Source organism: Triticum aestivum, chromosome 7A, assembly GCF_018294505.1.
Source record: "Triticum aestivum cultivar Chinese Spring chromosome 7A, IWGSC CS RefSeq v2.1, whole genome shotgun sequence".
Lineage (NCBI taxonomy): Eukaryota > Viridiplantae > Streptophyta > Magnoliopsida > Poales > Poaceae > Triticum > Triticum aestivum.
The window spans coordinates 305,898,010-305,909,993 of NC_057812.1; positions in this window are offsets into that span (position 1 = coordinate 305,898,010).

An 11,984-nucleotide genomic window follows, 5' to 3' on the forward strand; every position below is an offset into this window, starting at 1 on the left:
CATGAAGATGGCTGACATCGAGAAGGCCCAGGAACAGGCGGCGAACTTGGCTGCCGCGGCCGAGGCCGTCTGGAACCAGCATCAAGCCGCACTGGATTCCCAGGAAGAGGACCTCACCGCGCGTGAGGCGAAGCTTGCCGCGGCACTCCGTGGCAAGGATGAGGAGCTCGAGGCCCTTGTCGCGCGGCGGACTCGCGAGCTGGAGTAGAGGCACAAGGAGGCACTCGATGCGCAGGCTCTGGCCCATGCTGGCAAGGAAAGGGAGTTGGAGGTGGTGCAGGACAAGCTGAAGGAGCAGGTCCTCAAGCTGTCCAACAAGAAGAGCACGCTCAACAGCACCTTGGTGGAGGCGCAAGGAGCGGTCATCAGCAGGGCTGGGGAGCTCTCCGAAGCGCAAAACTCCGTCAGAGATCTCAAGCTGAAGCTGGAGGATCTCGAGAAGATGCTGCCGGAGAGCAGGGCTCGGGAGGAGACCTTGACCAGGAGCCTGGAGGAGGAGAAGCAGCTGCGGGCGAACGAGGCTGCCTCCCACCAGGATTATGTGGCGAGCGAGAACAGATGGATCAGCCGTCTGGAGGAGGTCGCCGGCAGGGTCACCTCGCAGTTGGCCACCATGGGGATGCCAAACGTGAGGTACGCCCCTGAGCGCAGCGGGACCGTCAACACCAAGTTGACCCTGTTCTTCGAGGGCGTCCTCGGAGCCTTGGCTTATCTTCACTCCAACCGAGCGGCCACGTTGGCCAGGGAAGCCTGGCGACTTTGCCGGGGGGTCGTGACCAAGGTCCTCACCAAGATGGCGTACTGGAATCCCGACCTCGACTTCGGTGCCACGATGGATAGCTTGCCGGAGGGTGTTGACCTCACGGTGCTCAAGGAGCGCATCAAGCCCGTCATCAGCATCATCGACGAATTCAAGAGGGTGCAAGGCCAGCGCCGGGATTAGGCATCCCATTCTTCACCGCCGCTACAGGTTCACGACCAAGACAAATTTCATCTTTAGTTAGAACCGTAGAAATGATGTGATGTAATATAACTTTGCAGTACTTTTAATTTCATGCACGTTATTTCCCCGTTCAATTCCTCTTTGTATGCGCGCCCTACGCCGATTGGGTAGGCTCGCCAGCGCGGAAGCCCCTAGCGGCGTTTTGGGGACGGATCCCCATGGGCCTGCTGGGTATGTGTGCTGCCGGACGAGCCACCTTTCCGTTCCGAACGTGGCCACTCGAACTGTCGAGCTTGACTCAAGTTAGAATCGAGAGCGTTGTTGGTCGCGGAAGGCTACTCTGCCATTCTCGACGCAACTGCTTGAGCTGTTGAGCGGACTCGAAACAGGGCAAGGGCGTTGCCGATCATGGGAGAGCCCCCTGGCGTGCAGGTTTCTCATACAAAGGTGTGACATCTCCGGGGGGAATAACCTCATATAAAAAGGATAGAACAAATAAGGGTTCAATGCAACTTAGCTTCTGTTTGTAGTCACTCGAGCGCTGATCTTCCGGCCTACGTCATTCTCCAAGAGCCACGAAGACGAAGGAGTGCTGAGCTGATTGCTAGAGCCAATTCTCACAACCGCGCCCCCTACCTGGCGCGCCAAAGATGTCGGTGGGAACGACACCTATGGGATCACAAGAATCCCTACTATGGTTGCGGGGCGCAGGGTTGTGAAAAGAGCAGATCAAACAGATAGCACACGATTCGTTTATCCAGGTTCGGGCCGCGAGGATGCGTAAAACCCTACTCCTGCTTTGGTGGATTGTATATCTGTGTTCTTGAGCTAGCTATGGGGCGTGAGGAGCTCCAAAAAGCCGAATCCTCCTCCTGCTCGCCTCGGGTCTCCTTTTATAGGAAAGGGGTTGCCACAGTGGCACATAGGAGGTGGAAATGGTACAGTGATGTGAGGTTATCCCTTGCATTACATGACAAGGCGCATTTAATGCGTCTTGCCCAGGTGTCCCTGCTTTATCGGGGACGGGGGAGAGCCCTGTCTCGTCCGTCGCCGCTCCCTCTCGTGTCGACGCGCGCCCTGGCCAGTGGCGCCCGCGGTGCCATGTAGGCAGGCAGGCAGCTGAGGTGGCGCAGTGGTGAGCCTCCACGAAGATCCGCATGCCACCATGCAGGTGCCTGCCCAGCTGGTTGGGTCGGGAGCTGCATGCGAACGGCGGTGGAGGTTTGACTGGTGTGGCCCTGATGGTGGCCCTACGGGTGTTCTTGGCAAGGGCCTTGCCGGGGACCCGGCAAGGGTCCTGCCGTGGCGCCTGCTGTCATCCCCGGCAAGGCTCTTGCTAGGGGCCTTGTGGTCCTTCTTGGCTGGGATCCCGCCAAGGATCATCATCTTCTAAAGGGTGTATCTGATCTTCTGATCTTGAATGTCTTCACAAAGATCTGCATGCCACCACAGGGATGTCTCCCGAATCCTTGCCCCATGGGGGCAGTGGACTCGAGGGTGACTCACTCCTTAGGTGTGGGGCGAGCTGCCACGGTAAGGGTCTTGCCGGGTTTGCTAAAACCGCCTCCCGGCAAGGATCTTGTCGGTGGGGGGGGGGGGGTCTGCTTCGTCCCCTTTGCTCTTTGTGGTCTTGGTCTTGGCGTCGTTCTGCTTCTCCTGAGCTTCGGCCTTACCTTGGCTCACCTCCCTTGCCTTGCTCAGTGTGGTGGTGCCCGTGGCTCAGACTGCCCGTGCACAGTTATAGGGGTACAAAAAGTGTACCCCTCTTTTTGTACACCGACAGTTTCCATCCTTGCATTCTCTATGTTCACATCCTCCTGGGCCTTAGTGATCTCCGCCTGAATCTTTACCATCTTTGCATTGTGTTCTGCTTGATTCGCCACAATCACCTTAGTTGCCAACAAGGTTGTCAAATTTCCTAGGAGATCCGACAAGACTTAAGTCGGCGGTATCTCTGAGCCGCCAGTCCCAACCGCCGCAGCCGATCCAGACATCATAGCTGCAGTTGTTGATGAATTTAAGGTCGGCCCTATGCCAGCCATGAAGATACCAGCCCTGCTTGGCGGCTCATAGGGGTCCAGAATACTATTGCCATCGGAATAGCCCCAAAGCCTATCGTCTTGAAGCTGATACATTGATTCTGACTCTTCGGTTGAGGACTCATCATCTGAGTAGAGGAGAATCTCTCCACTAGATGCAGAATTTTCTGCAAGCTTCAAGCTTTGCGTGAAACCGACTAAGGCATACTTCCGGGCGGGTTGAATCTGGGCGGGTTGCGTGCGCCGAGCCGACTCGAAGAGGTCGGTGGAGGTGTCCAGATCAGGCTCCGATTCGCCGATCTTGCCGATGAAGACGTGATTTCATCCAAAGGGGACCCGGTACCCGTACTCGACTGAGTCATCCTCGGGGCCCTAGCCAGCATCGTCGGTGTAGAGCTTGCTGTGGTGACTGTTGGTCATCCTGCCAACGGCGTGCCCCTCGATCCCTGGGAAAGAGCCCTTCAAGAACTCGAAATCACGGTGCACTAGCCCCACGGTGGGCTCCAACTGCCATGGTTTTGTCACGACAGATGCCCTCATGAAAGGACTTAGGTGTGAGGCCATGGCTAGGATGATTATCTTAAAGGGGTTGAGCGGGACGAGAAATATGAGTTCACCCAGGTTCGGCCCCACACCAACGAGGTAAAAGCCTATGTCCTACTTTGTGTTTTATTGATTGAGAATTGATTACAAGGGAGCAGAATCACTTAACCTAGCACTCGGTCGATTGTAAATTGCCTTAACCCGCCATAGGGTCTTGCTTTTATATATACAGGTCGAGGCCCTCGGCTTACAAGAGTCCGGGTCGGGTCATGATACATGACCGTCCCTGGTTCTAAGTCACCTTGTCTTACTAGGAAAGTAATTGTTGGGCGTCTAACAATGCTAGGTCTCGAACCATCTTCTGGGCTTCGGCCTCCGGCTCTTCTCCATGTAAGTCGCCCTCTGGGTTCCACATCTAGTTTCTTGGGCCTACTTATGCCTTATCTCTGAGTCGCCAACAGTGTAACATGGCCCCTCCTGGGTGGGTCATAGCATGGGGTTATATCCCCAACACATCATGTTTTTATGTTGATATTTATTGCATTATGGACTGGGTTTTCACATTATGGTACAATTCTTATGTCTTTTCTCCCATATTTTACAAGGTTTACATGAAAGAGGGAGAATGCCAGCAACTGGAATTCTGGACCAAAAAGGAGCAAATCTGAGGTACCTATTCTGCACAACTCCAAATGTCATGAAACTTTACAAAGAATTATTTTGGAATATATAAAGAATATTGGACGAAGAACAACAGAGGGGGGCCCACCAAGTGCCCACAAGCCTGGGGGCGCGCCCTACCCCCTAGGCGCGCTCCCTGAGCTTGTGGACTCCCTAGCTAGCCCTTGGTGTCTATCTTCTTCTATATGAAAGGTTTTTTCCTAGAAAATCATAAGGAAGCTTTCGGTACGAAGCGCTACCGTCTCGAGGTGGAACCTAGGCAGAAGCAATCTAGAGCTCCGGTGGAGCTATTCTGCCAGCGAAACTTCCCTCTAGGAGGGGGAAATCGAAGCCATCATCATCACCAACGATCCTCTCTTCGAGGAAGGGTCAATCTTCATCAAAATCTTCACCAACACCATCTCCTCTCAAATCCTAGTTCATCTCTTGTACTCAATCTTTGCCTCAAAACCTCAGATTGGTACGTGTGGGTTGCTAGTATTTTTGATTACTCCTTGTAGTTGATGCTAGTTGGTTTATTTGGTGGAAGATCATATGTTCAGATCCTTAATGATATTCAATACCCCTCTGATCTTTAACATGAACATGCTTTGTGAGTAGTTATGTTTGTTCCTGAGGACATGGGAGAAGTATTGTTATAAGTAATTATCTGAATTTTGTATTCATTCGATACTTTGATGAGATGTATGTTGTCTTTCCTCTAGTGGTGTTATGTGAACGTCGACTACATGACACTTCACCTTGATTTGGGACTAGGCGAAGGCATTGGGAAGTAATAAGTAGATGATGGGTTGCTAGAGTGACAAAAGCTTAAACCCTAGTTTATGTGTTGATTCGTAAGGGGCTGATTTGGACCCACATGTTTCATGCTATGGTTAGATTTATCTTTATTCTTCTTTCGTAGTTGCGGATGCTTGCGAGAGGGGTTAATCATAAGTGGGAGGGTTGTCTAAGTAAGTGCAACTCCCAAGCACCGGTCCACCAACATATCAAATTAGCAAAGTAACGAACATGAATCATATGAGCATGATGAAAACCAACTTGACAATAATTCCCTTTGTCCCCGGGAGCGCTTTGCTTTATATAACAGTTCATCCAGGATTATCCATTGCTATAAAAAGGATTGGGCGACCTTGTTGCACCTTTGTTACACTTGTTACTTGTTACTCGTTACCAATTATCTTACTACCAAACTATCCATTACCGATAATTTCAGTGCGTGCAGAAAATACCTTGCTGAAAACCGCTTGTCATTTCCATCTGCTCCTTGTTGGGTTCGACATTCTTACTTATCGAAAGTACTATGATTGATCAGCTATACTTGTGGGTCATCAGACCGCACACACTCGCTTGAGCGGTCATTTTGCATGTAAATCGAGGCAGTTGTCTAACTAAACAACTTTTACAAGGGGACCCCGTCGAAATGTCAACAAAATGAGAGAAAGAGGAGCGTCGGGCACAGCCAGAACCTGTTCATCATCATCTTCATCCACAAACCATAGCCGCCGCCATTTTCACCGTCATAGCCATGTCCACCATCATAGTGCTATCTCATCTAGTTCATACTTGTAATCGTGCATCGCACAAGGCATCCATTGTAAGATATATTGCAATCAATCAATACCAAGATGTGTTCTTCAATGTTTTCTTCCCATGATCTTATCTCCATGTGTGAGTATTTCGGTAATGTATGGGGTGAGGCATGGGCCTTGCAACTGCAGGTATTTGGTGAAGGGATCAATGGAAGTCTTTCACACAACGTCTTGTATGTGTGAAATAAAATTATTTCGTGGAGTATCTCTTGTCTTGTCCGTGATCTTCATCCCTCTAGGTACCCGGGATCATGGAGATTAAGCATCGATGAGGCTAGGATCAAGGGGACCATGAAGTGTTATACCAAACATTGGTGATAGTAAGGTTTAGTAGGGTAACATGGATCATATCCTTGGGGATTCATGAGGTGTAGTCATTAAACACCCAATGATTTTGTGTGATATTATTATCTTAATTATTAGGGCAACCTCGCGAGATGGATAGGGCCTTCAACGGGACAACTGATTATTGATGCAGGCCTCATGCTGGTCAAGATGGTATTTTGACACATCCCTCACTATGATACAAAGCAAGCACCTCTTGGTGTGTGACTTCCCGAGCACAAACTAATATCACTTTTTATCCCAACACCAATACATGGTTGTAAGGATTAAGGCCTCATCCCCGTACCTTCTTTTTATTATAAGTGTTTGAATCACAATTTTCTTGTTGATCCAGTCAAAAGCTGGATTTGACACTTTGGCAAAAGCTTGCTAGAGACCATTTCTTCAAGGGAGTCTTCCTCTCATAGGTTCAATATCCAGTGTGACCTCTAGGGAATAGGTGTGGGATACCCTTTCTTGTTCCAATACCGTGTCAATAAAAAGGAGATATCATGCACCAGTGATGTGAAAATGGAAACTACTGCTATATTAGGCCAATTATTGTTGTACAGTTTTGTCAGTATAGCTCATATTTGCATAACTTCGTAAAAATGCACAAAAAGTTACTAGTCATCTAAAAGATCTTATTTTAGTTCACATAGGGAGTAATACTTTTTCATTCACATCATCATAATATTTGCACATGAAAGTAAAGCTCATATTTGGTTAACAAATTATCTTGTTTGTATTAATTAGCATGCCGCTTTTAATAGATAGTATTCACCTAGTCATATATTTCTTTCATATATGAATGATACATTATGTCTTCATTGTTAACAAATATATCATGTCTTGCTATTTCTTGCAGTACATCCCTTGCTTTGCAACCAAACGTGTGGTACACAAGTTTTGCCTCTTCTTAGATGAAGGCTCTCCTTAGTTCACACTGCACACAAACCATGGATATACGTTCCAACCGATAGTGAAGGTCGCTCCTATTTTCATTCATGCCTGTGGAGAGAGCTTGCTACGCGTTACTTACTAAAAGTTGGCACTGAATTGTTAGTGGATATAACATAGCATGATCTTATCATCCATCTTTCCATACCATCTGAGATTCCTCAATGGGCGAACAACCTAAGCTAGTTTCCTTTCAAATTCTTGCATGCTGAACTACAACTTAGCAAAAATAATGTATCTCTCACTGGTACGCGTCGGTGCTATACAAACGGTTTTTAACCCCTTTCCGCGATGGCGTTCGGAAATGTCACCTAGTTAGTGACTGCGATAGGGGGGGTCCTTCCCACATGACCTAGAAATAGTCGGGGATATGCCCTCCTGGCACACACGCTCGGCAAAATGAGGTCGTGTGGAACCTACGAGCGACCAAATACGGTTATACATATAATAGTGCTAAAAAATACAATTATACAGGCGAAATCATTTCCGGTCGTAAGTACATCCCACACAGTCACTCCCGCTAAACAATTTTGTTAGTATATACATCCCACACAGTCACTCCAAGGAAAACGTTTGCACAAGGTGGCGTAACGCACACAGTTTTCAAGAGAATGTCGTGTGTGATTGTTCATTGATCCAACATGGTTTATTCCTAGAAACTGTGTGGGTTGCCTGAGGTCATCGCCCATGGTTTTTTCTCAATAACCGTTTGTAATAGGAAAACGCAATTAGCAGGCTAATTACCCTATTATTAATAATCCATTTACTAATCTAATTGACATTGATATTATGCACATAATATATTTCATTTCCAAATTAAGGAAGCAGGATTTCATAATTGAAATACATCCGAGTACAACATGCTATAGCTTCAGCACTCAGCTACCCCATTAGACAACTGCACCAGCACCAAGTTTCACATGCAACATCTAGAACCATTTGAAATTAGCATCATAGATGATACATAGACAGATGCATCTCATCTAGAAAACTGTTGAAGTTGAATGTGAATATTGAACCTTCATTCACACTACTAGGAAAAGGCCTACTAATGGCGCACCGGTTTTGCCTAGTAATGGCGCCTCACCGGTGCGCCATTAGTAGCACGCCACTAGTAATTTTTACTAATGGCGCACCACTGGTGCGCCATTAGTATCTGGTATACTAATGGCGCACCACCTAGTGCGCCGTTAGTATGTAACGGCATGCGCCATCAGTGTGCCTCCCGGGGGCCATACGTAAGCATGGCTTTGTCATACTAATGGCGCATTCTCTATTGATGCGCCATTAGTATCCTTTGGCATACTAATGGCGCACCTGGTTGTGATGCGCCATTAGTATGAATATTTGGTTTTTTTTCCTTTTCTGATTTTTGCGCAGGTTATAAAATATATTATTAGACAGAATATAGACAGCAACATCAGATTCATCGAATACAATAGAAGATTAGTCTCCGAATACAATTCATCATATTAGTCTCCGAATTCAAAAGACGGAACAAAGATAAAACATTACAAGTCTCAAGACCGCGAGTATCGAGTTTGTCTTCACATTACAAGTCGATATCGATCATCTAAACTACCATCACATAGAAGAGAGCTGTGGTCATCACGATGAGCATCATCGCGATCAAACTGGTCTTCATCCGGTTCCTCCAACGCTCCCTCCTCTCTCCCGCTAGATAGCGGGCGTATCTAGATTCGTCCTCCGCCCTAGTGGTGTACCCTTTGTAACTATTACCGCTGAAACGGTGAACCTGTCTCCGACACTCCTCCCAGTCGTCGTAGACTCCGGGAACCTTACCCTTGTACACGACATACGACGGCATCTCTATGCACAAGCCAAACAACAGACAATACATAAGCAATATGTAAGTATGCAACAAAAGGATCGGAAGAGAAAAGCAAGACATTAATAGCACGATTCATGGTCCTACTAATAAATAGCATCGATTACATCTAAGTTGAACGACTGTCCAAACCAAAGAGACATACGAATTCATTAAAGTATAATTACAACATGAGCCAATCAATGTTTCAGAACTACACATCACTACTTTCGACTCGACTCATCGGACAGGAACGTGGATGAAGCCGCCGTCTGTCGTGATGGTCATGAAATCGCGGTCGTTGTCACCCTGCATTTGTAGCATTTCATCTATCTCACTGTTGGACGGTTGATATCTGAGGAAGAACTGCCCCGAGGTATGAAGGACATCTTGATGGATGATGTCCGCAAACTCCGACTGGATGCGAAAGAATTCTTGTCTGAGGTCCGCGTCCTGGACTGCCGACAAGCTCGTGGCCCAATCTTTGAGATTATCTGGTAGCAGAAGTTGATGATGGTCCCTTACGATCGCCCGCATGTGATGGAGGGCGTAGTAGGCATCCTTCTGACCGCCAGGCGGCTGCTTGACGCAGCAGAACTTCGTATTGTGTGAGAACATGTGCTTGCCGTACTTACGAACTGCCCTGGTGAAGGTGCCTCCAGATTTGGCGTAGGCGGGGAGAACATCATCAAGAACTTGCTTGACATTTGTGTAGTCTATCTTGGAGTTACGGTTCGGGTCTAAATACGTGGCCATGGAATATTTCGGGCTTAAGAGGATGAGTGTGCAATGTGTGTCACTGCACAGAACACGGAATGTTAGAAAAAAAACGATCGAAATCTAAGAAATCATATGTTACGGGGCGGTTAAGGGATGACTTACTCGGGAAAGTAAGGCACAAGGAAGTTATCCTTATCTGGGTTTGCCAGAATGACGCCTTCGAGGTGTGAACTCGCAACTTGGCGGTCCCCAGCGCTGCTCAAGTGCTTGGCACGCATGTAGAAGGGGTCGACTATCACGATGTCCGGGGTCTTGTCTCTAATGATCCGCATCTCCATACTCAGCGAAAACAGCCGAACGAAGGTGTAATGCAGCGGATGAAGGTTAAACATAGCAAAGATGTCATCAAACCGCAGGACGATCGTACCCCCGATGTCGCCATCCACAAAGCCCTTGCCCTCTGGCACCTTGGCCACGAAAACCGGGTATGCCACATCCTTCTCTCTGAGACGCCGCTTCTCCAAAGAAAGAACACTGTCGTGCAGACTCCGCATAGCACCGGTTGCAGCATTCAGCATATTTGGCGGTAGCATCGCCCTACCCGCCACATGCACCCTCCTCGAGATATCCTTAGGTGAAGGTGGCCCGTCCTGAGCACGGATCGAACTCGGTGCCGGCTGGCTCGCACCGGCGCCCTTGTTAGTCTTTCGTTTCCGTCCCTTCTTCTTGATCTCCTGTAATGGGACCGAGTTCTGCTCACAGACCGCCTTCTTGAGCGTGTTGGGGCTGATAATATTTCGCACCTCAGCTATCTGAGGCTCGGTGAAGGCGGGAGCTGGAGGCGTGTCCTGAGAACTGAACGCCAGACGACGCCTGTTGCAATTGGATTTCTCCGCCGTACCAGCTAGATCGCGGTCGTCTTGGTTGGGTTCTTGAGAAAGAGGCCCGCAGAACTCGTCAGCGTACCCATGTTCGGCAAAGTACTTATCAACTTTGGTAAATGTACCGTCGTCGTTGTCGTCGCCGTCCGGATCCTGTGCCATAGGGCTGTCCGGATCCTGTGCCATAGGGATGTCCGGCAGGTCCGGTAGCGTTGCGGCGTTCTTGCCATGGCTTGGCGCCGGCACGACTGGCGGTCTTGTCTGTGGGGTGGTGTCCCCCGCCCCCAAACGAATCTGGCTCTTCGGCTAAAGCAGGGGCGAGTTTACGCAGGTGCTGAGGGTCATCTCATCTTCTTCGTCGGCCCCAGCGGGTCGAATCGGAGGTAACAGCTCGTCGCAGCCTGGCAGCACCCGAACCACTTCAACCCTATACATTGTGGGTGGCATCGGATTACCGTGGAACATGGGGTTGCCCGGTTGAACGATTCTGCCCTTGGCGACATCGACCAACTCGGCGCCCACGAAATGCAGAAGAGTGCAAGGAACGTCGGCGGTGCCCTGTGAAAACATGTACAGGGCGTTAGGGATGCCCAGTCAAAGGCAAGGAGATGAAGTCATCGGCCGAGAGGCTTGGTTACCATGATGCCGTCGAGCTCGGCTAATGTCGAGGCACCGCCAACGGCGGGCGTGCAACTGACGGAGGGGGCGCTTGCTGGTGAGGTGCCAGCCGGCGTACACCCGGGTGCATTAAGCTTCAATGCCCGTGCTGGCGCCGGAGACACAAATACCGCCTCCGCCGGAGACACCAATGGCGCCGCCGCGGAGACACCAATGGCGCCGCCTGCGCGCTGTGCGAGTTGCTGGCCGTGAAGCTGGGAATCGGGGGAGGCCCCTGTTGGCCGCCCGCAATCCACGTCGTCAGCCCATGAATCAACGTAGGCACCATGGCGTTGAGCGTCGTTCCAAGTTGTTGTTGCACTTGCTCTTGGACAAGCTCCGGAACCCGCGCCACTTGTGCCTTGAGTTCTTCAACCTCGCGCGTCTGGCTTTCCGAGCTGGTCTTTTTCTCCTTTCACACACCAGCGGTATAGTATGACCCCCATTTTGTGGACAAGCCTTTGCCGGCCACACGACCAGCTGATGTCGGCTTAGTGAGCTTATCCTTGTTTTTCATTACGTTCAACGCCCTATTTAAAGGGGTGTCGAAAGGGGAGCTCTTAGACGACCCCGCGCTACTGCTTTCAGTTTCCTGCGAAAGGAACGTGAACCATTTAGAAATATTGGGGATTAATTAGAGTGCAACCATATGGAGCTAATTACGCGGGGGTGTATTCCTTACCAGAAGAAGCTCAAGCGCCCTGGTCTTCGGATCCGTGGTAAGCTCCTTTGTTATCGGGTCCTCCTTGTACCGGGCCCTGACATAGTTCCTGGTCTGCTTGTCACCGCTGTATTTCTCGAAGCGGGGCGGTAGGC